Source organism: Python bivittatus, unplaced genomic scaffold (genome assembly GCF_059951505.1).
Source record: "Python bivittatus isolate LINGU-HERP-01145 unplaced genomic scaffold, Pbiv_v1 ctg000800_np1212, whole genome shotgun sequence".
Classification (NCBI taxonomy): Eukaryota; Metazoa; Chordata; class Lepidosauria; order Squamata; family Pythonidae; genus Python; species Python bivittatus.
In genome coordinates this window covers 402,415-414,486 of record NW_028277105.1, presented here as the reverse complement: position 1 = coordinate 414,486, position 12,072 = coordinate 402,415, and the positions used below count along the sequence as shown (strand labels likewise).

General features: G+C 44.2%; 1 pseudogene across 1 annotated transcript; it reads right to left on the bottom strand.

Annotated features, from left to right (window-relative positions):
• Positions 1-1,850: 1,850 nt before the first annotated feature.
• Positions 1,851-12,049, bottom strand: LOC112542752 (E3 ubiquitin-protein ligase TRIM7-like; annotated as a pseudogene). The gene is made up of 9 exons (XR_015793501.1): positions 12,015-12,049; positions 10,084-10,329; positions 9,851-9,968; positions 9,167-9,525; positions 8,850-8,872; positions 7,751-7,860; positions 7,532-7,667; positions 7,104-7,184; positions 1,851-3,286 (listed from the first exon to the last, which is right to left on the bottom strand). The product of XR_015793501.1 is annotated as an E3 ubiquitin-protein ligase TRIM7-like (transcript).
• Positions 12,050-12,072: the final 23 nt, after the last annotated feature.

The following is a 12,072-nucleotide window of genomic DNA, read 5'->3' as shown; positions in this document are numbered from 1 at the left end:
ATTTCCAATCTAAATGGCAGCATGGAAAATGGAGATGAAAAAGTTAAGCTCTTCCCAGGAAAAAGAAATATGTGTGAGAGGCACCAGAAAAAAATGACCCTAGTGATCTGCTATACCCATAAAAACTTAAAAATAGTTTTTAAAGACTGTTCACAATTTGTTGTAGGTTGCAGAATTCAAAGCCCAAAGAAAGCAACAATTGACATCTTTTTGGAACTCGCATGATTTCCATTCTCCATGGAAATGGTAGCAATGTAATTTCAGGTGCAGCTGCCTCTTCTGAATGGAGACTGAATGTGAAGGTGGGCTGATCCTGTTCCAGGGATTGCTGAAATCCAGTTTGCAAAATATTGAGCATGATTTTATTAGCACATGGGATAAATGCAACTGTTTGGAAGTCTGAGGATTCTTTAGTACCATCCATTTTGGGTAGTGGAATAGAAATTGACATTTTCCCAATCCCCTGGCCACTTCTGTGTTTTCCATACCTGCTCCTACACCACAAGTAGCCTTTTAATTGCATCATCTTGCAAGGCTTTACATAGTTTGGCTGGTATTCCATCACCCCCTGGAGCTTTGCAGTTAGCCTTGTTTTTCTAGGGGACAATTACCTTCGCTTTTAGAATACCTGGCTCTAGTTCAGGAATCAAATCTCCATAGACCTCAGTGTTCAGTCACATTTCTGCTCTGACATCACGTTTGCCTTGGTTCATGGTTCTGACGTTCCACCTACCAAGAAAGCATCAAACTCTCTTTTTGCCTTCAGCCATGTTAGAAGCTTTCCTCCAGCCACATCATGAGCAATAGCTTCACACTTTCTCCCTGCTGTTCCCCACTTGCTCATGAGATACTGTCCAATCTGGAAGTCTGGTCATTCATTCCATGAAGCCCTCCTCCAGGTCCCATCACTGAAGAAAGTAAAGTGGGCCTCTACAGGGGGGGGTACTTTTTTAGTGGTGGCACCCCATTTATGGAATGCCCTCCCCAGAGATGGTCATTTGGCATCCACGGTAGCATCATTTTGACACCAGGTAAAGACCTTTCTGTTTTCCCAGGCTTTGTAACTGCCTTTTAATTGTATTTTAATTAATATTGCTTAGGTTTTTGAATGACTGCCTTCCAGCTGCCTAGGTTACTTGGTGTCTTTGCTTTTTATTATAAGTGTTTTTATTCAATTTGACTTTAGTGTCTTTTATTGTAAACTGCTTAGAGAGCTTCTGCTACTGGATGGTTTAAGCAGTAAAATAAACAAATAAATAATCTATCGCCATGTCAACAGGTTCTGGTTGTGAATTTCTATTCAGTTTTCTAGGTAGAATACTGGAGAGGGTGTCATAGCCTTCCCTAATGGATATTTAATCTGGCCTTTCCTCTGTGACCCACCCACGATGAGGGATCTTTCCTGGAATTCCAACTTCCCCCAATAATGTTCATAGCACCCTTGGGATGAGTAACTACAAGGTTTATGAAAGGATCTGCTGCATTATACCGAACAAAAGGTGGGAGAATCAAAGCTCTATGCTACTCATATCCTCAAGTTCAAAGTCAGAAAAGGGACAACCTTTTGGCCAGGCTTCCCAAGGAAGTTCTCAACTCTTAAAGTGTCTTCCAAGAGCTGGAGAAGCATCAGCAGTCAGGGAGATAATTCCTGCAGGTAAGATTGTCCTCAGGTAGGACCAGATGGTGCCACTTTAGTCTGGAGGGAAGAATATCATTTCAGATTCCTCATCAAACCAATAATACTGTAGCAATGATTGGTGAGAACATAACATTTGTTGCAATGGGAGAGTGTCCTAAACTAATTCAGGGCTAATGAAGAACAAGGTAAGGATTTCATAGCGGATTGGTTCAATAAATCTTTATTGTGGGTATCCATGTCTCAAAATACTGAATACATTCCAACCTAACCTGTTCTGCAAAAAGATAAATACAGCTCAGCAAGTGGATTTATTTAGCAGATAAAATAGAAAATCTACAGTGTAAAAATAGAAATTCATCCTTCTATCCAACCAAAATAGTCCTTTCCTATGTTTTCTCTTTGGTTTGATGGCCCAACACAGCCTGTCTAAATGCCTCTAAATATACACCCTTTGCTGAGGCTCTTTCTGTGGCCTTTCTATGGAGAAATGGAGAAGAGATGCCTCGTTGTCCCTGGAGTCGAAGTCTATGGAGAAAGAAGGCCAATGAAAGGAGGAGCCCCAATCACTGCAGAGTGGGGGGAAATCTATTCCCTTTTGCAGAGAATAGATGTCAATTGTCCTGCAATCTGGTATCCTCCAGAGGTGTTGGATTCCTGCTCCCATAATTCCCAGCAACATTGCTATACAGCAAAGGGGACACAGGCAACCCAGCCTCTATTCTGCATTTTCCTTTCCAAGCATCAGTCTCCCATTGTTATCCCATTACAAGAATACTTCATTATCTGAAAAGATTTCCATCTTTTGTTGCCCTCTGAAATTGCTGCACGTGAGGGGCTGCTTCACAATGGACACAGAAGCAGTCAGATTGCAGTGTCTATAGACAGTTGTGAGAAGGAGGAAGGACTGGCCACCTGACTGGCTAGCCTGATTAGCCTAGGACTCTTCTGAAGTCCAGATGACCACTAGGTGCCATCAGAGAAGCACAGGAAGCTAATATTTTGCTACCCCCTCCTGGTCATCTGGAGCTTTTCAGCCAGGTTCTCCAAATCACTTCAGTGAGATAAAATAGCATTGTGGGTTATCCTGAGGCCAAAGGAATATACGGGACACAACCCCCTTTTAATTGTCCGTAGGAGAAATTATAAGGCGGGCTTTATCATCCACTTAGAAGGAGGGCAGGAGAACTTCTCCAGAGAATGAGGCTCCGGAGTATACGTGGAGCAGGACACCGGTGTTAGCGTCGTAGAAGGCCACCCGTCTCCCTTCACAGTTCAGAGACACTCAGTTCCTCTTGGGTTTCTCCTTCAGGACCAGAGGAGGGTACGCAGGGGGGTCTGAGGCACAGTAACCCCCTCCCCAGTTCCCAATGCACCAGATGCCAGCCTCTGGGCCACATTCAACCTCCTCCTTTCTCCTCACTGATCTTTTAGCCACCCCAGACACCAGGCTTCCTCCCTTCCCACGCTGACATCCCAGACATGTCTCCCAGTTGCAAAGCCCTCCCGTCCCAGGACGGAGAAACAGGGGTCGAATCGCTCGGGGGGTCCTGGGCAAGCACTGGGCCTCCTTTCCCACTTTCACACTTCGGCAGTCTTCGGATAGGACGAGCCAAGGGTTCGCTGTGTCGGGATCCAGAGTTACATTTTCTTTGGGGTGAGGGAAAAGAAAAAGAAAGGAAGAGAGGCAGGTGAGGGAATGCTTGAGGTTGGCACTCTAGGGCAGTGTTGCCCAGCCTGGCACCTCTCTTGGTGTTCTGGGACTAGAGTTACCAGAATTCCAAGCAAACATGGCCCGTTCTGGGACTTCTTCAAATAGGTCTGGATACTGTCAGGTCAGGGAAGGCTGGTCTACAAGAAATCCTTCCTTTTCTGAAGAAAGGGACTTACTTTGGGAATGGAGGCCCTTCCCCAATTTCAAAATCTCCTAACTTCTATGTAATATCTTTACACATTGGAAGGACTTTGCTTCCATTATCTAGTTATCCTCATGAACAGTGTTATTAGTCAGTGGCCGCCTTCCTACATCACACTAAATCATTGGTTCTCAACGGGGGCGGTACCGCCCCAGGGGGCGGTGGGAGGATGCTGAGGGGCGGTGAACTTGTTTTGGGCGGTAGGGGGGCGGTGGGCATGTTTTGGGTGGTAGAGGGGCGATGAGCATGTTTTGGCATTCGAACTTAATTTTAAAACTCCCCAAAAAATTTATTAAATCGATTATCCAGTTTACACCATTTGTACCAGCAATAAAACGAACTTACGCGACAGCTGCCCTCACGCACTTCTAAGAATGGTGAGACGAATTTGTATTCTAGGTAGGCTGACCTTGAAGAACTCGACACTACGATTCTTCTCCGATCCCAACCAGCACAGCGCATGCGTCAGCTGTTTTCCCGCGCAATTAATCGCAGTGTGTGCGTTGAGCATCCTTTCAATATGAATGTTTGATTTGACCCGTGTTTCTTGAGTTGCTTTTCGTTCACTTCATTTCTGTTTTTTCCCCTCAGTTTCGATTTACTTTCATTGTTTATTTGGCCAGTCGGCTAGGTAAGTGCACTTATTAGTTCTTTATCGTGGTCGTGAATTATTAATTTTGAGAAAGAGCATTTAAGCATTTTTTTGCATTAGTCATTTTAATTTTAATAAAAGGAATGCAATTACCTTCCAGGGCAAAAGTATCGAGTTAAATCGAACAAATTTGGTGTGTAAGTCTACTGAAAAAAAATACTTAAAATTTTTGCCTTTTATAATTCAGTAACCCCCCCCCCGCCCTAAATTACAGGATTTTCACAAAGGGTGGCGTTGAAAAATTTTCCGTTCCTTAGGGGGGCAGCAGCTTCAAAAAGATTGAGAATCACTGCACTAAATCATAGTGGTTGAACAAGCCATAGTTGGCTGGACTCATACAGCCCCTTTAGCCAAACCAACCAAACCATATTGCAGCTCAGCCTGGACGAATCCAGCTGTGGTTAGTATCTCTCACGCTGCAGGTCAGGGCATGAAAGCTGGCAGAGAGCAGCTCATCTAAGACCATCCAATACACAGGTCACTGAGATGACTTCTTGGTTTTCAGCTTAGTCTCTTAGCCAATGTTCCAGCAGAGAGCACGTCTGAAACCTCAGGAAAAGTTGGAGCATCCAGACCAGGACAGGAAAACACCCTTTTTGTAGCCATGATCCAAATTTCAGTTATATTCACCATTCAAGACCCAAGACAAAAAGCTAACATATATATATACAGTGGTACCTCTACTTACGAACGCCCCTACTTACGAAATTTTCAAGATACAATCAGCTCCAGCCCCAAAAATTTACCTCTACTTACGAATTCGCGACTTACGAGCCATTTTCCGCCCGTTCCGCATGGTCCGCGGCCATTTTCCGCCCGTTCCACATGGTCCGCGGCCATTTTTCCGCCCGTTCCACGTGGTCCGTGGCTGTTTTTCCGCCCGACACGTGGTCCGTGGCCGTTTTTCCGCCCGTTCCAGGTGGTCCGCGGCCATTTTTCCGCCCGTTCCACGTGGTCCGCGGCTGTTTTTCCGCCCCTGACACGTGGTCCGCGGCCATTTCCCCCCCCGTTCCACGTGGTCCGCGGCTGTTTTTCCGCCCTGCCGCGTGGTCAGCGGGCGTTTTTCCGCCCCTGACCGGATTAACGGTAATTACACTGAACCTTATGGGAAAATTTACTTCGACTTGCGACCAACTCGACTTGCGATCAGAGTCACAGAACGGATTAAGTTCGTAAGTAGAGGTACCACTGTATATTCATATGCTATAGCTCTTTTTGGAAAGAGGAAGGAAGAGGATTTGGTCCTCCTAGATTCATCCTACAAAATCTGGCTGATTTGGACCTACAAAGTACCTCAGATTCATATTCCAGAGAGCTGTTCCTAGTTCAGTCGTTCTGACAGCGGATCATTGAAGACCATCATCCCGTGACTTCTGAAGGCAGAATTGTGGAAGCAATCCTTTTCAAGATTGCTAGCAAGTAGCCAGGTGAGACATCTGCCTTTACTAAATTTTTCCTATAGTGTGAATAGGGGTTGGACAGGAGAGATTTGATGCTGCCCAAATCCTGCTGGATGCTCCTTACTGGCTCAGTAAAATCAACAGGTGCCTTTTTGTCAGTATTCAGGGGTTCCTTGATTTATTTTATTTATTTATTTCACTTTATTGGCCACCCTTCTCCAATAGACTCATCTATTCAAGTCTTCAGAGGAAGACTTCAATAGATCTGAATCTTTCCATCTAAACAGGCTATCAGCTTGGTGCCTGTACACAAAGATACTGTAAAGTATAAGTCGAACCAGAGACTAAAAAGAGCTGTGTTTGAGCTCTGCAATGTATCAGGACAAGCAAAGGGACTTCCTCTTTCCCAGCAATTTCATAGGATGCGGTGGGTTTTAGCTGCCATTTGAAAATTAGAACAGGAGAACAACCCGATTGTTGAATTAGGCCCAGGGAGTGCCAGGTTCAAGTCCACATTCACATGGAACTTCTCACTCCAGGGCTGGTTGCTCTCTCCTTCAGCCCAGTCTATCTCTCAGGGTAGTTGTTGATACAGGGATAAAAATGGGAGAAGTCAGTACTATGTACACTGCCTTGTGCCGGAGGAAAAGCAGAATATATGAAGTCATGTGTTTGCTCAACTGATTGCGCTGCTCATCACCAGTGTCAACATATGCTACAGCCCATACTAGACAGTGACACTGCACCTTCTCAGCACCAGACAGCAGGCCCATACTTGCACATGGACCAGCCTGAAGCAGAGTTTCACAAGCAACAAAAGCAATGATGCTAACATGAGAATCAGATCCTATAACAAACTCAGATATCTGACTGGCCCCCACATTACATAGACCCCAACAACATCACACACAGAGCGACCTTCAGTTACTTCTGGCTTTTACCGAGAACAAACAGGCCACGCTTTGCCCCAGAAAATTAATGGACACAAGTTTGATGTCACAACTCTAAACAAGGACAACCAGAACATTTAACCTTCTAGGACATTCCATTATAGAACTCAAAATAGCTGTTTTGGAATAAAGACACTACTCCAGCACAACTGAATGTGAGACAGCTGAGCTAAGGTATAGCAAAAGGTTTCAGGCTATCTCTGAAGGTCCCAGACTCCTGACTTTTGGCTACTGTAGACTAACACAGTTCTCCTCCTATAATCTCTGCTCTACTCGTACCCTACAAAATATCAAAAGCTTTCAGAGGATGCTGTATTTTAAAGAGGAAATCAAGTTGGGATAATAATTGCCAAACTGCTAGAACTTCTCATTGCTCTGAGAAGGTGTTGGGGGGAAATTACACCCCAGGTAAAACAGATAGTTGTTGATAAACCAACAGAAACCGCTACTGTAGAGTAGATAAGAGGCACAGATATTGATAATATAGAAAAAAATCCAACCCATTCTCCCCAATGGCCTCTTTTCTATCCATTAGGATTTGAAACGTACCTCTTTGTAGCTGAAGCCCAGATAACAGCATGTCTGAAAAAGAAAAAAGCATATTTAGCATCACACCATCATGCCTATAACCTGTTGGATAACACAAGAACCTTCTTTAACTCCAGGCAGCTGTACCTCTGATAGCTTCTAGGAAGGAACCCAGACCACACAATTGACAAAGACCTGTCAAGGAGCCATCTTAGCTGCTTGAGTTCATTTGAAGCAGAAAATTCAGGACCATTTGAGCAGTAATTTTAAAAAGGAGCAACTGCAATTTTGTGTTGCTTTGGCAGAAACAGGGAAATAAAAGCTCCTGTTTGTTAGCCCTGAAATCTCCCCTTTCTGCTAATGTTAGGGCTGACCCGGGCCTTTCCCACACTATTTTTAACCAATGAAATGCCAGGGGCAAGATCCAGGGCGCTGTTCTTAATCACTACCTCGGATACCCTCTAGAAAGGAACTTAGTTCATCAAAGTCCCAAATCTTCCACTTCAGGGAAGGAACAAAACCCATAATATTTTTTGCCATTACTTCAGTCTCACACCTAGTGGAGGAAATAAAAAAAGAAAGTGACTATGTCTAGCCCTTCAATTCCAGAAGCTTATTGAAAAGTCAGATCTACCATCTTGGAGACAAATCTTCCCACCATCACCCACTGAAATACAGAGTCTTGCTTGGAGGGAGAGTAGCAACGTCCACAGGACTTGGCAATCATGGGATCCTTCACAGCCCATGCAAGCATTTCCACTAATCCACAGAAGCAGCTCTAAGAGGAGGGCGTAGGAGGATAAACATAACATTTCTATCTTTCCTCTCCTTCCTTAAGAGCTACAAAAATATTGCCCTGAATACAGAATCAAGACCTTAAGCATTTTTGAGAGAGTAACATTGAAGCACGATATAATATAAAGTACAGAATTAGGCTAGATATTTTCCTAATGAAAATAAAATATGTATCTTTCGAGAAATGCTGTCAAATAAGTGTTAAAATATGTATGCGTTACACATACATAAACATTTTCGCTCTCTCTATATATACACATGCACAAACATGAAATTCCTTGGTTCCGTATGTGTGTACTATTAATGCGGACTTTGAAGAAACAGGATAGAAACAATATTGACTGTTCTGAACTTTGGTGTTAGAGAACTCCTGAGAATATCATGGAGAGCCAAAAAAAAAAAGCAAACAAATGGATCACCCAATAAATCCACCCAGAGTTATCACTCAAGAGACAAAAGACCAGGATCACATTATTCCACTTCAGATACCTTATATGTGAAGATCTAGTTCCCTAGAGAAGTCTGTAACCCTTGGAAAGGTAGAAGGAAAGAGAAGAAGAGGAGGACCAGTAGCAAGGGGGATGGACTCAGTTACAGCAGCAATGGGTGGACTGTTGAAAGACACTAAAGGACCAGGCTGGGGGCAGATCCTTCTGGAGAAAATCTATCTATGTGGCCTCTAAGAGTCAACACCAACTTGATGGCACGTAATTAAATCAATGCTATGAATGATCAGGTCTTGTGTAGTGCGAGAACTTTGTACAGTTCAATTACCTGGAGTTGAACTTGCAGAAACATGGTAAATATTTAAAAATGGGTCAATGCTATCCTTGGAGATATAAGGCAACATTATTACAAAAGACACTCTCTCCAAAATACTGAGTCTCAAATTAGGAGCATGGTTTTAAATTATCTTCAGTTGGATGGGCACGACTGAAGAGTTATCCTGGCATTATGAAAAGTTTTACTCACCTCTGCAAGATGCTTCCAAGACACTGCAGGGAAAAAATAAATATTGAAATTGGTCCAGCAGAGTAGAGTTAACACTTTTCCAACCACCAGTTAACTGACACTTCCCAAGAAGCATCCAACCATCAACCAATCCCACGGAATTTAAATTCCATATGGACTATAAACCCTGCAAAACAATCTCCAGTTCTGAAATGTTGTGCTGAAGCTGCAATGGAAACCAAGAAAAAACATCTCCAAAAACTGATCTCTTCTTCAGTATTGAACTCCCAAACCCTGGAGAACCCCAAATAGAAGTATGTACAACAAACTTGGGTCACTATTTTCCCAAGAAATCCTGTGTTTTGGAGCATGACCAAAGAGCCCACAAAGCCCTTGTGACAATCATAACAATTATTCTGCCTGCAGACTGATTGGCAACTCCTGTTCTTCCAGAACCAGGCCATACGTGCAGAAGTTCACTTGATGGCAGCTGACATTTCTCCTGCAGGTCTCCATGGAGACCCTCCAGGGAGGAGTCTTCTTCCGAGAGTTTGGCCAAGCACTCTTGTCTCTTAGCCAGAATCTCCTTCTCCACCTCTTCCATCTGGGCCAGCAGAATCTCTTCTTGTTGTACCATCAACTGACGTAGTTGTCTGAACTCAGCCACCACTTTCCCCTTTACTGTTTTTGCATGGTTCTAGAGCAAGAAAAGGAAAGGAAGAGAAAAGGGAAATAGCTAGGGTCAGGAACAAATGATCTTTCCAGCATCAAGAAACTATGAACTCCTTTGGAAGGGCACTTGGGGATCAAGTGAATATTGAACAAGGAAGGAATGTCCTCAAGATGTACAGAGACCCAACCTCAAAGTGCACTTTTGTGAACATTAGCTGTGGAACTAACTGTTGGGCATTCTACCTAGGAAAGTTTAGTTTCAGAGCTATGTTTGTCATTTATATTCAGCATTTCTAGATACTGATTCCAGATTAAGGAACCTTTTTCACTTCATCAATAATGATACTTACAAGCAAGTCTTGACTTTCTCTTTCTGCCTCTGCTTTGAAAGCTAGGAGCTTTTCTTTCCCCTCCTTTAGCATCTCCTGGCATTTCCAGATGCCAGATGCAGACAGCAGCTTGGTCATCCTGGCAGAAAAGTTTCAGAGGTTCCCCGTCCCTTTTGCAGCATTTCCCTCTGGCAACGTTCAGTTTCCCCTCCTCACTGAGCTCTTGGGCAATTAGCACCAATTTGGCCAGCTGCCAGTTGGCTTTGAAACTTTCAGGCTGCACCACAGCATTGCACTGAGGGCAGGCGGCCACCAGGGAGGACTCTGTCCCATGCCATCTGATGCAGCCTTGGCAGACGCTGTGGTCACAGTCCAGAGTCACAGGGTTGAGGAAGTAGTTGAAGCAGCTGGGACAAGTGGCCTCAATCTCAGCCTCTTCCAAGGGGAAGAGAACTTCCCTTCTTGGATCAGCCCACCCTGAGTTACTAACAGGAGATTCCCTTTAAAGATAAATAATTTTTGCAAAGATAAAGGAGAAGAGACTGCCTACTCCCCCCGCCCCAAAAAAAGAACCACAGGCTGCTCAGAAACAGGTAAGACCATATTGGGAGGCTGATATAGGCAACATGTCTATGGGAACTGCCCATTGGAGCCAACAGGAAGAGGGACGATCAGCCAATCAGGAAGTAAGCCCATTAGGTCTGCCTCCTCCTCCCCCCAAGCAAGGTTGATAGGGAAGATTCCCAGATTCATCTCAGCTAACTAACAATGACCTTCTGTTGGAATCAAGGGGGTTTCTCCAGTAAAGGTGCTGACTCACATCTCAGCGTGCCTCCTCTGAGGGATTCTGCACTGGTTTGGAAATAGGACGCAACTCCTGCCAGTGTCACGTCAGCTCCTTTACTCCAGGCTATACGCATGCCAGGTTCTAAAGCTCTGCAGTCAAACCAGCTTAGATCAGTCCTCTGGCTACCATGGCAAACAACCAGGATTTAAGTATTGTCAAAAGATCTTAGTTACCAGAATGCTGGTTACTTTCATTGTAAAGAACAGCATGCATGTCCATTAAGTTATTCTGGCATAGTATAGGAGTTTGCCCTTATCTTCTCCTATGATGTCCCCCCCACCCCCCAGTTTCCTACTTATTCTAAAGCCCTGGGGTCTTCTGGCACTCTCCCATCCAAATTCTCAGCACACCACCCAACCTTGCTTAACTTCCAAGCCCAGACAAAATTGCTGAAGGATTGCCAAAAGGGTTTATATGTATGAAGCAAAAGCGACCTTGGTACTTGTTCAGCTCCCTTTCTTAGCAGGGATAACATGATGGTGAATTTGTGTCAAACTACTTTGGAGAATGAGAACAGGGTTGGGGCATCTTGACTTGAGTGTGAAGGTTGCTTTGGGTTCCTAGTCAGAAGAGCTGTTTCAATCAGCGTGTGCTTTGTGGCTTAGTATAGCGTGTGAAGCCAGCTTTTTCTGATTCATTTGGAAAATCATGGCTAAACTATAGTTATTACAACATGTAAATCAAGCTTCAGTGAGAGACCTAAGATTTAGACCAGAGGAGACAACCTGGTGTTCCCCAGATGTTTTCAGTTTGACTTCCCATCAGCCTAAGGCAGTCCCTAAGGGAATTTTGGGGGTTGAAGCCCACACATCTTCAAGTTGCTGAGATTGAGAAACACTGGTCTAAGGTATAACGATCAATGGGCAGGGATTATGGGAGCTGTATTGCAAGACAGCTGGAGGGCATCACTTTGCCTATTCCTGATTTTATCAACATTATCTTTCCAGCCATGCTCCTGCCCTGTGTGTGTTTGGGGGGGGGGAGGCTGTCAATCACAGATTTTCCCAACATTTCCATGCTAGCTGGAAGGGAGAAGCTGCAGCTCTCCCCAAAAGTTGCGAGTTTTTCATGTTGCTAAAGGCAGAGCCAAACCAGGATTCTTCTTCTCCTTCAACAGTAGCCAATTATGCAGTAAACTGGTGAGCTCTATCGCGTCTCACGCAAGAGCATTAAAGAAAAAAGGTAGGACAAATTTGACTAATTTTGCTTTACCATTAAATTACAAAAAGGCCAATTAAAATACAAAAAGGCCAAAGAACAGATTGACTGAAATGTCTGTGGGTGGGATTACACCTTGGGCGAAGCTGTCATCTGACTTGGTTGGTGATGGCTGGGTACATTGTCTGAGTGGTGTCTGTAAAACCACGGTTCATCACTTAGTATGATGCATGAACCT